This window comes from Halichoerus grypus, chromosome 1 (assembly GCF_964656455.1).
Source record: "Halichoerus grypus chromosome 1, mHalGry1.hap1.1, whole genome shotgun sequence".
Taxonomy (NCBI): Eukaryota; Metazoa; Chordata; class Mammalia; order Carnivora; family Phocidae; genus Halichoerus; species Halichoerus grypus.
In genome coordinates, this window is record NC_135712.1 from 152,689,305 (window position 1) to 152,703,321 (window position 14,017).

Below are 14,017 nucleotides of genomic sequence, written 5' to 3' on the forward strand. Positions count from 1 at the left end.
TATGGTTTGAGATTTAGGTCCTTAATTTTTTTTTTTTTTTCTTTTCACAAGGAATATCGTTTTATTACTGTAATCACGAAATCATAATTTCTGTACAGGAATGTGTAAGTGAACATTAATCAATGCATTGATAACTCACTCCATAAAGAGGGCGAACACACTACAGAATGTATTGTAAAGAAAAAATACTGTAAAATTTTCTGGCCTTGCAGTGCACTTTTTAGTGCAAGTATTTAAGACACAATAGTGTTCAATTCAGCAAAGTACTGCAGAATGTCATGCCACAGTCCGCTTAATTCAGAGAGGGTCAGGACATGCAGCTTGTAATAAAATGTCAGAGTATATATATATACATATATATGTATATAAAAAAACCACATGTAATTCATAAAATATAGAGTGGTTTATTTAGATGGTTTTAAATGATTTCACTGTAGAATTCAGCGTAACTGGAACAAACATCCAAGATCTTCGTAACAGAAATCTTCTTGCTAGGCAATGGCTTTGGCTTCAGGCAAGAATGCCTCCCAGTATTTTATCAGCTGTTGCTGTGTTTGTACTAATGATTCTAAGTACTTGATAATAACAGTTTTAAAATCTTTCACTCGTTCTTTCTCAAATCTTCCCACTTCTTTTCGAATTGTTTTAGAGATCTGTTCAAAATCTCTTTCTCCTTGTTGTACTTTTGCCTCCCACTCTCTTATTTCATTTTTAGCTTGCTGTATTTTATCTGGTTTATTAGCAATCATCATTTTTGCCTCAGTTTCACGTTTTTTGAGCAAAGTAATTTGAGCATCTTCCCATTTCTGCCAGCACTTCATTCGATGGTCAAACACACCTTTCACTGCGGCAATAAGACGAATGTAGTCACTAAGTAGTTCTGAAAACATATAAAAGTCAGCAAAAGCTTGTTCTTGATGTAACTGGTCTATCTTCTCCTCCACCTCCGCGAGCTGAGACAAAGCTCTAGATAGAGCAGTATGGTCCTCTGAGTTACCTAACATGGCGGCACTTTTAGCAAAGGCAGCTGTGTTGGCTGAAAGCTCTTTTCTATGACAGACCAAGGCTTCGACACTAGCATGAAGTTTCCTAAGTTGCTGATCCAGATTTTCAAATTGCTGCTGCTTTTCTTCAAACCATGCATCCGATTCATTCATCTTGATTGTCATTTTGTAGACAGCGTCGGCAGCCTTGTTCACCATCCTCAATATTCCTGCTCCACTCAGAGCCTGTGTGTTAACTGCTCTAGGCAGCTCTGAACTTTCCAGGAACTGCCTTAAATCAGGATCCTGTAGTAAAGTTGGATGCTTTACTGTTCTTTGAAGATACCTTTCAAGAGCTGCTCTCCGTTTTTCTACGAATTCAGTGGATGATGAATCTTCTTTACCCACTTTGACCTTGGTCATGCCTACTATACTCTTTTCTGGAGCTGGTGGTACAATATAACCAACATGTAAATACTTGCTTGCTAACTTGCTATGCAAACCGAGAAAGTCACTGAATCTTCTTTTCACTGAAAATTCACTCTTACTGAACATGGAAAGAGAAGTCTTTGTTGTTACTCTATAAGCCATGTAAGCATTCATGCCATCACCAACTTTCTCTGGATCTGATACACCAATTTCTATATCAAAAACATCTCCATTTGCTTCTTCTTCAATCTCCTCCCTGGATCTATCGAAGATCACAGGAGCAGACATACTCTTTGATTCAATTCTGGGAGCAATGAGTGTAGTAGGGGTCACAGGTGTGACTGCAGGAGAAGGTTCTGAAGACAGGATAGGTTCCCTTTCTGGACTATCCAGAGAAACTTCTTCTGTGGCTTCTGCAAAAAGATCTTCTCTGTCATCATCTAGCACCACCTCTGCAGGTTTTGGACCATTTGAGTTTGGACTCACATCTTCTGTAGGAAGACTAGCTGGTTCTGGAGATGATGGACTTGAAGACAGAAGCCTGTCTTCATTGGCAGCAAGATGAGTAGATCTCCACAACCTTTTTTTTTTTTTTTTTTTAAGAGAGGGAGAGAAGGAGAAGGAGAGAGAGAATCTCCACTCAGCATGGAGCCCGACACGGGGCTTGATCTCACAACCTGATCATGACCTGAGCTGAAATCAAGAGTCAGATGCTTAACTGACTGAGCCACCCAGATGCTCCTATCTTTAATCCATTGTGAGTTTATTTTTGTAGATGTTGTAAGAAAGTGGTCCAGTTTCATTCTTTTGCATGTAGCTGTCCAGTTTTCCCAACACCATTTGTTGAAGAGACTGTCTTTTTCCCATTGCATACTCTTGCCTCCTTTGTCAAAAATTAATTGACCATATAATTGTTTGTTTATTTCTGGGCTCTCTATTCTGTTCTATTGATCTATGTGTCTATTTTTGTGCCAGTACCATACTTTTCTGATTCCTACAGCTTTGAATGTTTTTTTTTAAGATTTTTATTTATTTATTTGACACAGAGAGAGAGAGGGAACACAAGCAGGGGGAGCAGCAGGCAGAGGGAGAAGCAGGCTTCTCGCGGAGCAGGGAGCCTGATGCAGGCTCGATCCCAGGAACCTGGGATCATAACCTGAGCTGAAGGCAGATGCTTAACGACTGAGCTACCCAGGCGCCCCTACAGCTTTGTAGTATAAGTTGAAATCTGGAATTGTGATACCTCCAGTTTTGTTTTTGTTTTTTTATTTATTTGAGAAAGAGAGAGAGTGAGCGAGAGAGAGAGAGCAAGCACAAGCTGGGGGGGGGGGTGGGAGAAGGGAGAGGAAGAGGGAGAAGCAGGCTCCCCACTGAGCAGGGAGCCCGGTGCGGGGCTCGATCCCAGGACTCGGGGATCATGACCTGAGCCGAAGGCAGATGCTTAACTGACTGAGCCACCCAGGTGCCCCTGTTTTTCTTTTTCAAGATTGTTTTGGCTATTTGGCCTCTTTTGTAGTTCCATACAAATTTTGGTTTAGTTTGTTCCAGTTCTATGAAAAATGCTGTTGGCATTTTGATAGGGATGGACTTCCTATATTCTTTCATATTGCCCTCTCCTCAACACAAACACTGTATGCATTCAGAGCGAGGAATGAATAGTAGATGGTGTGGAGGTGCGCTATGTTCAGGGACATAAGCCAAGTCCATCTGGGGACTAACTTCATGCCTGACCTGTAGCATTCTTCATTGGAGTGGGGGCCATGTTCCCACCTGCAAAGGATTTGGGTATGTTGGCTCATTCTTTCTAATTCTTTTTTTTTTTTTTTTTTTTAAGATTTTATTTATTTATTTGACAGAGACAGAGATAGCGAGAGCAGGAACAGAAGCAGCTGGAGTGGGAGAGGGAGAAGCAGGCTTCCCCCCGAGGAGGGAGCCCGATGTGGGACTCGATCCCAGGACCCTGGGATCATGACCTGAGCCGAAGGCAGACGCTTAACGACTGAGCCACCCAGGCGTCCCTCATTCTTTCTAATTCTTGCTAATTCTTCGTATTCAGGAAGTGGTAGTTTCATTTAGGCATTGTCTAGGACAGTTTAAAACCGTTATAGTCTTTCCAATTAACTCACCATTTTCAGTGTTGATCTACCCCCCCCAAGACTATGATTTATTTTTTTAAGGCAGGGTTATGACTTACATTTACTCTTGACCCTCTGTGCCCAGCCTAGTACTAGAATGAAGGTACTTCTGGAAGAAATGAGCAGATTGAGAAGGTAGCGCTTTAAGAGGAAGATGTATGGAGTTTGGAGCTGGGTTTAGGAACAAATACTTTCAGCAAAATTGAGAAATGTGAACGTGAGCTCTTTAGTCCAAAGTCATCCAGACGCATGGTTTTGGCTGGGTAGTCACACATTTATGCCTGGTGGGTTCTGTGATGTGAATGCACTTTCTGCTCAACCAAGCCCTTTTGGGGCCTGCTAGGACAGGTGGCCTGACAATAACTTTGTTTTCTTGGGTGGGGTAACTTCCTGGTGCTTCATTCAAAAGACGTCAACTTTGATTTTAGTGACTGAGGCTTATCTTGGCAACTTTTACAGCCCAGCATTCCCAACATGTTTTAAAATGGCTATCATAGATAACATCCTCGCTACAGAAGGCTACAGCCAGAGTACTTTCTCTGGGCTCTGCTGTCACTGAGTCTGAAATTTTTTATTGCTCACACTGTGTTCCGGGCAGGGAGAGACCATACTGCCTGGGATTTCAACAGCCCCACGGACCACCTTCTGCCAGATGAGTCACTGTGATCTGTGAGGGGCTGGCCCAGGGACGAGTGCTTGGTAAGAATGGGGTAGGAGGGGCCCTCTAGCCTGGACTGAGATCTGCTCAGCAGGTTTGGGAACTCAGTTTAGGAATGTGCCCACCATGTTCAGGTTTGTCGTGGGAATGAGGAGCGAGAGGGTGCGGGACCCACCCAGAACACACTGTCCCACGCCCCTCGTGCAAGGAGGGTTGGGCAGGTGCCAGCACGTCAAGGTTCTCAGCCAATTCCAGCAGAATCCCAGAGAAACAGGCCGCCTCGGGATTCCAGCACTGTTTGCTATTGTTACACCTTCCACGAAACAACAACGTCAACTCTCCTGAAAAGATCTCCCTCCAGGACATTTTTCCTAAAGCAGGGCCGGCCAAGAGGCGGGCAGAAGCCAACCTCAGAGGAGGAGAGAGTGCGGGAGAGACACAGGACTGGCCCGGTGTGAGCCTTTGGTGGGTGGGGCGGTTTGCCCGGTTGGGACACAGGCCACGTAGCACCCTCTGGTTGTGAGGAGCCACTCCCTACTCGTTTGGGTTCTTTTCTCTCTGGCTTTAAGTATTTTTATTCTTGATCATGCCGGATATACATGTGTCTGTATATATGACCATGAACCTAGAAGTTCATTTTCCTATTTATCAATGCTCCAGGAATCCCTGCCACCACCAAACTTAACATGCTGTAAAACTGAACCCATCTTCTCTTTTTTCCCTGCCAACTGGCCTCCCTTAGCAGCCTCCTCATGCCCGCCAGGGATGCTTCCATTGTTACCCTCTCAGACTCGAGGCTTTGGCAATGCCATTTTATTTCTTCATTAGTTTATTCAATGGTCAAATATCCAAATATTTGTTAAATTTTTCTTTGTTTTTTTTCTCATTTTTTATTAGCATTTATCACTAGCTTAAGTTATCTTGTTTATTTAGTTGTCATTTTTTAATCTCCTCCCCTTTTGGGCTCATTCACTGCCCCATTCCCAGTGCCTAAAGTGTCCAGCATGAAACAAACAATACATAGTTGAAAATGAACAAATAAATCTATGTAAGGTATTTAGAATTTTGTAAGCAAGATAAATTTCAACTAATGACGGTTTTGCTTTCATCTGCCATCAGTTCACTCTATGCATTGTCTGCCCTAGAACAAATCTTTCTCGAATGCCTCTATGAGCCAGGCACTGTTCAAGGTGCAAGGTATACTGCAATGAGCAACATGGACACGGGCCATCCTTGCTCCCTCATCACCCACCCACCAAAGCCAAGCCTCTGGGCTGAGCTCCAAGGCCCCTCCTCCTCCCTCAGAGCCCATTTGTCCTGCCCGCAGGGACCTCCTGGTGGGTGGGTGATAAGGGAGCAGGGATGGCCAAAGGTTGGGAGACTGGTTCCATGGCAGGTGCAGGAAGCCAGGGTGAGGGTGAGAAGCAAGAGACATGCCCAGAGGGAGACAGGGGTAGGTGGTAATAGCTCAAGCTAAGAAATCCAGAGGGGAAAACATGCCAGTGGGGATCTGGAAGGCTTCTTGGTGGAACTAGAGCTGGAGAGGAATTTGGAGGTTCTGCCTCTCACTCAGAATCAGCAACTTGCCTGAGGCCAGAAAGGAGCCCAAAACCCAGGGAGGTCTGATTCAACCTGTGCTCAAGACCTTTCTCTATTTTGGTGTTGGTGAATCCAGGGAGAGCTTTTCTCCTCCTCTCTCCCAGATCTTGCCATCTAGCCTTCAGGAAAGAACTCTGTGGGCTGAGGCCCAGAAATCCCAGCTCTCGGAGGCCCTAATTCAGATCCTGCCACCTCCTCACCAAGTGAAGCTGTCTCTCCTCCGGGCTCCCATTTCTCATCTACTCTGTGCCGGGACGCTGCGTCTCCCTGACATCCCTGAAACCCATCTCCTCTCCTGGGTCCCCCTGGCTTCTGGGTTTGCCACTTCCAAGCAAACCAAGGCCCTGAGCCCTGCCCTGCCTTACCTCCCGGGACTGCCACGGGGCTCAAACAGTGCGGTGCGTGGGGCATGCCGAAAGTGGCCACACGCTGGGAGTCCAGTGTTGCTGTTAGTTCTGCAGCACAGAGAACCACGTCGGTAACAAGGGGAAGGGGGGGCCCCGTCCAGCACCTGGTCACAAAGTCCTGGCATCACCATGACCTTGGGTGGGTTATTTCACCTCTCTCAAACTCAGGGTCCTCACCTGCAAAGTGGAAACTATAGTAGCTGCTGTGAGAAATAAAGAAAATAGCGAATGGAAAGGGCTTTACTGAGCGTTTAGACCCTCGGTGGATGGGAGCCACCCTTCTTATTTTAGGGACAGGCATTGTCCCACTCTAGGTGTTGGCAATGGGACAACCACTTGACCAGTAGTAGGTTTGTAATTTACTAACATTCAGGAGGCATCTCTTAAGGATGGTGTTGGTTTGATAGACTGGGGACCCATTTCATCCCTGACCCCTTGTGGCCGCAGCACTGTTCACAAGGGCCCACTCACTGGTCACTTGAGATGTGACAATAGTTAGACTCCTATAGGCTTGGAGTTGACAGCCCGTACATGGTGGTCATCCAGTCACCAAAGAAGATATACAGGTGGCAAGTAAGCATATAAAGATATGCTCAGCATCATATGTCATTAGGGAAATGCAGATTAAAACAGCAATGAGATACCACCATACACCTATTAGAATGACTAAAACCAAAACAGTGATAACGTCCAATGCTGGCAAGGATGTGGAGCAACAGGAACTCTTGTTCATTGTTAGTGGGAATGCAAATCAGTACAGACACCTGGAAGACAGTTTGGTAGTTTCTTACAAAACTAACCATATTCTTACCATATGATCCTGCAGTTGTGCTCCTTGGCACTTACTCAAATGTCCATACAAAAACCTGCATGCCAGGGCGCCTGGGTGGCTCAGTTGGTTAAGCGACTGCCTTCGGCTCAGGTCATGATCCTGGAGTCCCTGGATCGAGTCCCGCATCGGGCTCCCTGCTCAGCAGGGAGTCTGCTTCTCCCTCTGACCCTCCCCTCTCTCATGTGCTTGCTCTCTCTCATTCTCTCTCTCTCAAAAAAAAAAAAAAAAAAACTTTAAAAACAAACAAACAAACAAACAAAAACCTGCATGCCAATGTTTATAGCAGCCCCTTTCTTAACTGCCAAAACAGGATGTCCTTCAATAGGCGAATGGGTAAACAAACTGTGGTACATCCAGACAATGGAGTATTACTTAGCAATAAAAAGAAATGAGCTATCAAGCCACAAAAAGACATGGATAAACCTTAAATGTGTATGAAGTGAAAGAAGCCAGTCTGAAAAGCTACATACTATATGATTCCAGTTGGAAGTCAGTGTTGGATCCAGATTTGTGGGTCTGAAGTTTATTCCATTTGGGGGCCCTCTTTAAGAGAAAAAAGATACAGAACAACAAATACAAAATTATGTTAAAAAGGAATATTTCTTTAGCATGTTACAGGAAATCATAATAAACTATAATTTGAAAAAGCTGAAAAATACCACAAACATCACAAGATCTTCAAAAATAATACATAATTTGTACTGTCCACAGCATTTTTATAAAAACGTACCCCCCACATTTTCTGCTGCATATACTCTGATTACTTCTTCATATAACAATGTTTAAGATGTTTTCTACAGGGCGCCTGGGTGGCTCAGTCGTTAAGCATCTGCCTTCAGCTCAGGTCATGATCCCAGGGTCCTGGGATCGAGCCCTGCATTGGGCTCCCTGCTCGGTGGGGAGTCCGCTTCTTCCTCTCCCTCTGCCCCTGCCCCCCACCCCCGCTCCTGCATGTACACTCTTCCCTCTCTCAAATAAATAAAAATCTTTAAAAAAAATGTTTTCTACAGAGAGAATAGAGAGGTAGTTCAATCTTCCTTCTAGCATGGTTGATCAAAACTTTTTCATTACTGATAATTCAGAAAAATTTCTTTCAGCACCACAGCTGATTATGCCTTATAATGTGTTTTGCAGATTCTTGAGATTTGTCAAATTGTTGTCAAATATGAGAAAACCTATATCATGCTTCTTTCATTTGAGGGGTAAGATCTGGGGATCCAGTAATCAATCTTAAATATTATTTAAGATACTCGGTGGCAAATTGTTAGATGCTGCCATGGAATAGCCTGAATTTTGGGTTGGGCCCTGCACCTTGGCTTCATGTTAGGTAGGTAAGACTATTGCTGGAAGCCATCCCTGTACCATGACAGTTAGCAATGACTTAGTTATACTCAGAGGTGATGAGGAACCACATAAATATATCCTGTTAAATCCAATCTAAGTTGGATTCCCAGCTCAATATTCTCTTAGTTGGGTCCACCAAAATGTCAATGGCCACCCCTGAGCCTCTGACAGAGATGTGCAAACTCCAAGTGGGAAGAGAGCTGCCTTAACCAAGTGCAGTCAAGCTATCTTTTGTCTGTTTTATTAAATATAAGAGATAATTATGTGTACACTGCTCACTTGTAGAGAAAAATCTGTGCTTCATAGAAAACTATTACCCAAAACAAATCTTCTGCATTAGCTGATTCTGATTGTATGGGAGCTATTTAACAACTCTGAATTGTAGACAACTGATAGCAATGCAAGATAATTTTAATTTATTTTTATTTACTTTTATTTTTTATTTTTTAAAGATTTTATTTATTTATCTGAGAGAGAGAGCGGGAGAAAGAGAGCAAGCGGGGGGGAGGGACAGAGGCAGAGGGAGAAGCAGACTTCCCGCTGAATGGGGAGCCTGACGTGGAGCTCGATCCCAGGATCCTGGGATCACGACCTGAGCCGAAGGCAGATGCCCAACAGACTGAGCCACCCAGTGCCCCACAAGATAATTTTTATATGTTGAAATGCAAATGAATTCTGCCCAGTGGAGGGAGCTTTGTCTCCATTTGTGCATTCATTTCAATATTCCTGATCTATAAATGAGTCTGTCCTTTGTTTTTTTCCTTTGAACTAGATATAACATCTCCCTGGTTCCCTCACTATGCTTAAAATAAAATCTTTAACATGTTTATTTCATATTTGTATGAAAGTCATACTTTTACTTAAAAAAAATATATCCTTTAATAGTAGGGTCCTCCCCAGGGCCTTCAAAGGAGCCCATGCAAATTGCGAGTGAGAGGCCATAAAGGATGAACTTTACAGGTTTCATGGTAAAGCTTCCACTGGAATTAAAAATTCAGGTAATGTGTGCAACATGAGAAGAAAAAAGAAGCACGGATGGACCCACGTAAGTGGGATGGACTGAAGAAGCAAACACTGTGTTGGAAGAAAGCCAGGAGCGGTCAGTGCCCTGGAAAGCAAAGGAGCACAGATTTTGGAGAATTAAATAATGGAAAACAGTATAAAATGCCATGGGTTCAAGGAAGAACCTAGAGGTGGCACTTTGATTTGAAAATTGCTCTCTTAATAGCAATATTAGGACAAGAGTGAGGAAACAGCTATGGCACAGGGAGTGAATGGAGGTGGACCAAGTGAGTACAGTGAGCATGGCCTCCTATTTCTAATAACTTGGCAATGAAAGGAAGGACTGAGATACCCCAATAGATAAGAGTAGACACATGGAGCTCAGAAGGAGTTTTCCCCAATGACATTTCATATTACACTGACTCTTTCAGGTATCTAAGAACATCTAAAAAGAAGTTTTAAATGATTTTTTAAAGATTTTATTTATTTATTTGAGAGAGAGAGAGTGAGCACAAGCAGGGGAGAGGCAGAGGGAGAGGAAGAAACAGGCTCCGTGCCAAGCAGGGACCCCGACATGGGGCTCAATTCCAGGACCCTGGGATCATGACCCAAGCCAAAGGCAGATGCTTAATGGACTGAGCCACCCAGATGCCCCTAAAAATAAGTTTTAAAGGAGGAAAACAGCTATAATTTATAAGGAGATTATCATCATTTAGTTTCTACATATAATAGGTAAATGTGTATAATAGATAATAATGAGCCCAAGTTTTGTATATACATAAACATGATACAAAATTAGAATCATACTATATATATAGTATATATAGTATAAGAATATACTCATTACCCTGTCATACCTGGGAGAATGTTCTCATTTAAGAGGCTTACAGAGCTCAAAGACTGTATAATATTCTACATTGTGAGTGTTCATAATCAGTTGATTCATTCTTTATTATTTAGCCTGACCTTTAGATTATTAACAATTTTTTACTGTTTCAATACTGCTGCCATGACTTTCCTTTACATTAATCTTTTTTTTTTTTTTAAAGATTTTATGTGTTTATTTTAGAGAGAGAGCAGGGTGGAGGGAGGTACAGAGGGAGAGGGAGAGAATCTCAAGCAGACTCCATGCTTGAGATCATGACCTGAGCTGAAACCAAAAGTCTGACTCTCAACCAGCTGAGCCACCCAGGAGTCTCTCCTTTACATTAATCTTAATGATTAGTTCTAATTCATTCCAAAAGAAAAATAACTTTGAAGTAGAATTCTTGGGTCAAACTTTTCTGGCCTTTAATACATGTTCTCAAATTTTCCTATAAATAGGCTGACCCAGGCCTTTCACAAGTGTATGAGTGACTGTTCGCTTATATCTCCCTTATCAATGAGAATTTTCATATTTTAAGAATATTTGCCAATTTGTTAGGCAGATGTTGCACTATTTTAGTATGTTTGATGGAACATTTACCGTAAGTTTTTCTTTTACTCTTCCCATAAGCTAAGATTTCCTTGTGCTTTCCAATTTTGCTAACCATGTTCTCACTTATTTGGAAATTGGTTTTGTATCAGGGAAAATGGTGGTCGTTGGTGATTTACACAAGAACAGAATCCATGGAGTTGTGGAGATAAAACCAGACTGAACTGGATAAAGAGAGAATGGCAGGCAAGGACCACAAGCACAGACAGCTCTTCTGAAGAATTTTGCTCTAAAGGAAAGCAGAGAAACTGGCTGCAGTGGAAGTGGAACATGGGGTCAAGGAGAAGTTTTTTTTTTTTTTAAAGATTTTATTTATTTATTTGACAGACAGAGACACAGCGAGAGAGGGAATACAAGCAGGGGGAGTGGGAGAGGGAGAAGCAGGCTTCCCGCCAAGCAGGGAGCCCGATGCGGGGCTCGATCCCAGGACTCTGGGATCATGACCTGAGCTGAAGGCAGACGCTTAACGACTGAGCCACCCAGGCGCCCTGAGAAGTTGTTTTTTATATATGGGAGTGACTTAGCAGAGAAGAGAGACTGAGCAGTTGTTGACCCTAGTAAGAGCAGAGGAGGGCCATGCATTTTCGCAGGACGTGACGCAGTGCAAGTAGGTTGGAAGATTTGGAAAGTGAGGTGGCTCTTCTATTTCTCAGGGAATCAAAAAATGGTCAAGGCTGAAAAGGGAGGAATGCTGGAATTCTGATGTAAAAGGAGGTAGGAAATGGTGTTTCAGAGAATGGAGGAGTAAACTGATGGGAGAAATCTAGTAAGACTGCTAGATAATGGCGAGTCCCCATATAAGATTCACGATTAGAAACTAGATGTGAGATGAGTCTACACACATCTATTTTTTTTTTCTCCCACCACATTAAGCTGCTCAGATTTGGGTGACAAATACGTAGAGTTAAATTAACTAGGGTTGGGATTCTCCAAGGTAAGAGGATTTAGGAACAGAAAGGAAAGGGAGTTGATGATGACTGAAGTGAATTGGTAGAATGATGGGGCCACAGCATTGTAACTAGGTGGAAGGGAGGCAAAGAAAGTGGGTTATGGGCAGCAAGATTGGCAAACCACTCTCCCCTCCAGCGATCCAAGATCCCAAAAGGAAAGAAGGCTAAGGGGAAGAAGCTGGCCCCGGTCCCTGCTGTTGTGAAGAAGCTGGAGGCCAAGAAGGTGGTTGATCCCCTGTTTGAGAAAAGGACCAGGAATTTTAGCATTGGACAGGACATTCAGCCCAAAAGGGACCTCAACCACTTTGTCAAATGGCCCTGCTACATCCTGCTGCAATGGCAAAGAGCTATTCTCTATAAACGTCTAAAAGTGCCTCCCGTGATTAACCAGTTCACCCAGGCCTTGGACCTGCAAACAGCTACTCAACTGCTTAAGCTGGCCCAAATGCAGACCAGAGACAGCAAGAGAAGAAGCAGAGATTGTTGGCCCAGGCTGAAAAGAAAGCTGCCTGCAAAGGGAATGTCCCCACCAAGAGGTCGCCTGTCTTTCGAGCTGGTGTTAATACTGTTACCAACTTAGTGGAAAACAAGAAGGCTCAGCTGGTAGTGACTGCACACGATGTGGATCCCACTGAGCTGGGGTTGTCTTCCTGCCTGCTCTGTGTCATAAGATGGGGGCTCGCTACTGCATTATCAAAGGGAAGGCCAGGCTGGAGCATCTGGTCCACAGGAAGACCTGCACCACTGTTGCCTTCACACAGGTTAACTTGGAAGACAAAGGAGCTTTGGCTAAGCTGGTGGAAGCTATGAGGACCAATTACAATGATAGATATGGTGAGATCTGCTGTCATTGGGGAAGCAACATCCTGGGTCCTAAGTCAGTGGCTCACACTGCCCAGCTGGAAAAGGCAAAGGGCAAGATGGTAAGCCAGGTGAAGAATCTTCAGTGAATGAAGGAATTGGCAGATTGTGGGTAGATATGACTGCAATATAGAGGTGGCAGAGTCTGATGGCTTGCATTTCAGAGGAGATGGGCATTTGAGGGAGGAGGACAGAGACATGACTGGAAAGGGGAAATGAGCAGGAAGGAGGTCATCATTTTCTCCTCCAAATCCTTTAGAACCAGGAGTGTTTGAGAAAGAACAGCCGCTCTTGAGAAGATTAAAGTCAGTGTCCTTAGGGGATAGCGAGATTGTAGTACTTAGTACGTTGAAAGGGAAGGAAACACTGAGACAAATGGTAGAAGACATAGAAGTGGGGTGGAGGTGTTCCTGATGAAAGGTCATGAGGTCAAGGATGTACAGTGGAAGGGTTTGGGAATGTTGGGCTTCCAAGGTTGAGCTGCCCTCCATAACCCAGTTGCCCCCTGTGAGCTGTCTAGCCCAGTCCTCTCATTTCAGAGACGAGAAGACTACGGATCCAGAGGGGAAACTGCTGCAGAAGTTGCGCCCTTCTCAGTCACAGGTCCTGAGTCCGGGATAAAGTCTGAGGGGTATTCTTGTTCAGTTCCACCTGAGGGAGGGTCCTCCTTCCTGTTCGTCCTGGTATGGCGACCTCTCCCTGTCCCAAGCCATTTTCTTCATGCTACAGTACACTTCCCGGGGCTTCGATTTGCTGGGTCCAGTTCTGCCAATGCCATCTTGAGCTGCCCCCAATCTGGAAGTGCCTATTCCTAAAGAAGGCTTTAGGTAACAGAACGTGCCATCAACCCCCCTCCCACTCCTCAGACCCTGAACTTCTCCCATTCTTCAGGTTAGGGAAGTAATAAGACTCTTTGTTATGTTTATCTGCCTCTACTTAAAGTTCAATTTGTCCAACAACTCTACTGAGGTCTTTTCCATCTTCCTCCCTTCTACTGATGAGAAAGCTGATCACAGAGGGGTTCATTCTCTTCCCTGAGGTCACGCAGCATGGAGTTTGTGGAACCTGGCTGTGAATGAAGCTCCGCCCGATTCCAAAGCCCTTGCAAGTCGTTTCGGTGCATTTCACCTCCACTTCCTGGCTGTGCGACAAACTCCCAAGGCAGGGCAGGCTCAGCGCAGGGTGACTACAGGTCAGATCCTCCCAGGCTGGTGGAGGCTTAGAGGAGAAGGTGGCATTGAATTTTTGAATGAAGAACTGAAGTCAACTGGGAAGGAACGCAAGAGGGCATTTATGGCAAAAGGAACAGTGTGAATCAGGCTGGGCTCTTCCGTAGTTCTCAG

General features: G+C 44.2%; 2 pseudogenes; one reads left to right on the forward strand and one right to left on the reverse strand.

Annotated features, from left to right (window-relative positions):
* Nucleotides 1-384: 384 nt before the first annotated feature.
* On the reverse strand, nucleotides 385-1,849 carry LOC118522460 (sorting nexin-2 pseudogene; annotated as a pseudogene).
* Nucleotides 1,850-9,334: 7,485 nt separating this feature from the next.
* Nucleotides 9,335-12,763, forward strand: LOC118522462 (large ribosomal subunit protein eL8 pseudogene; annotated as a pseudogene).
* Nucleotides 12,764-14,017: the final 1,254 nt, after the last annotated feature.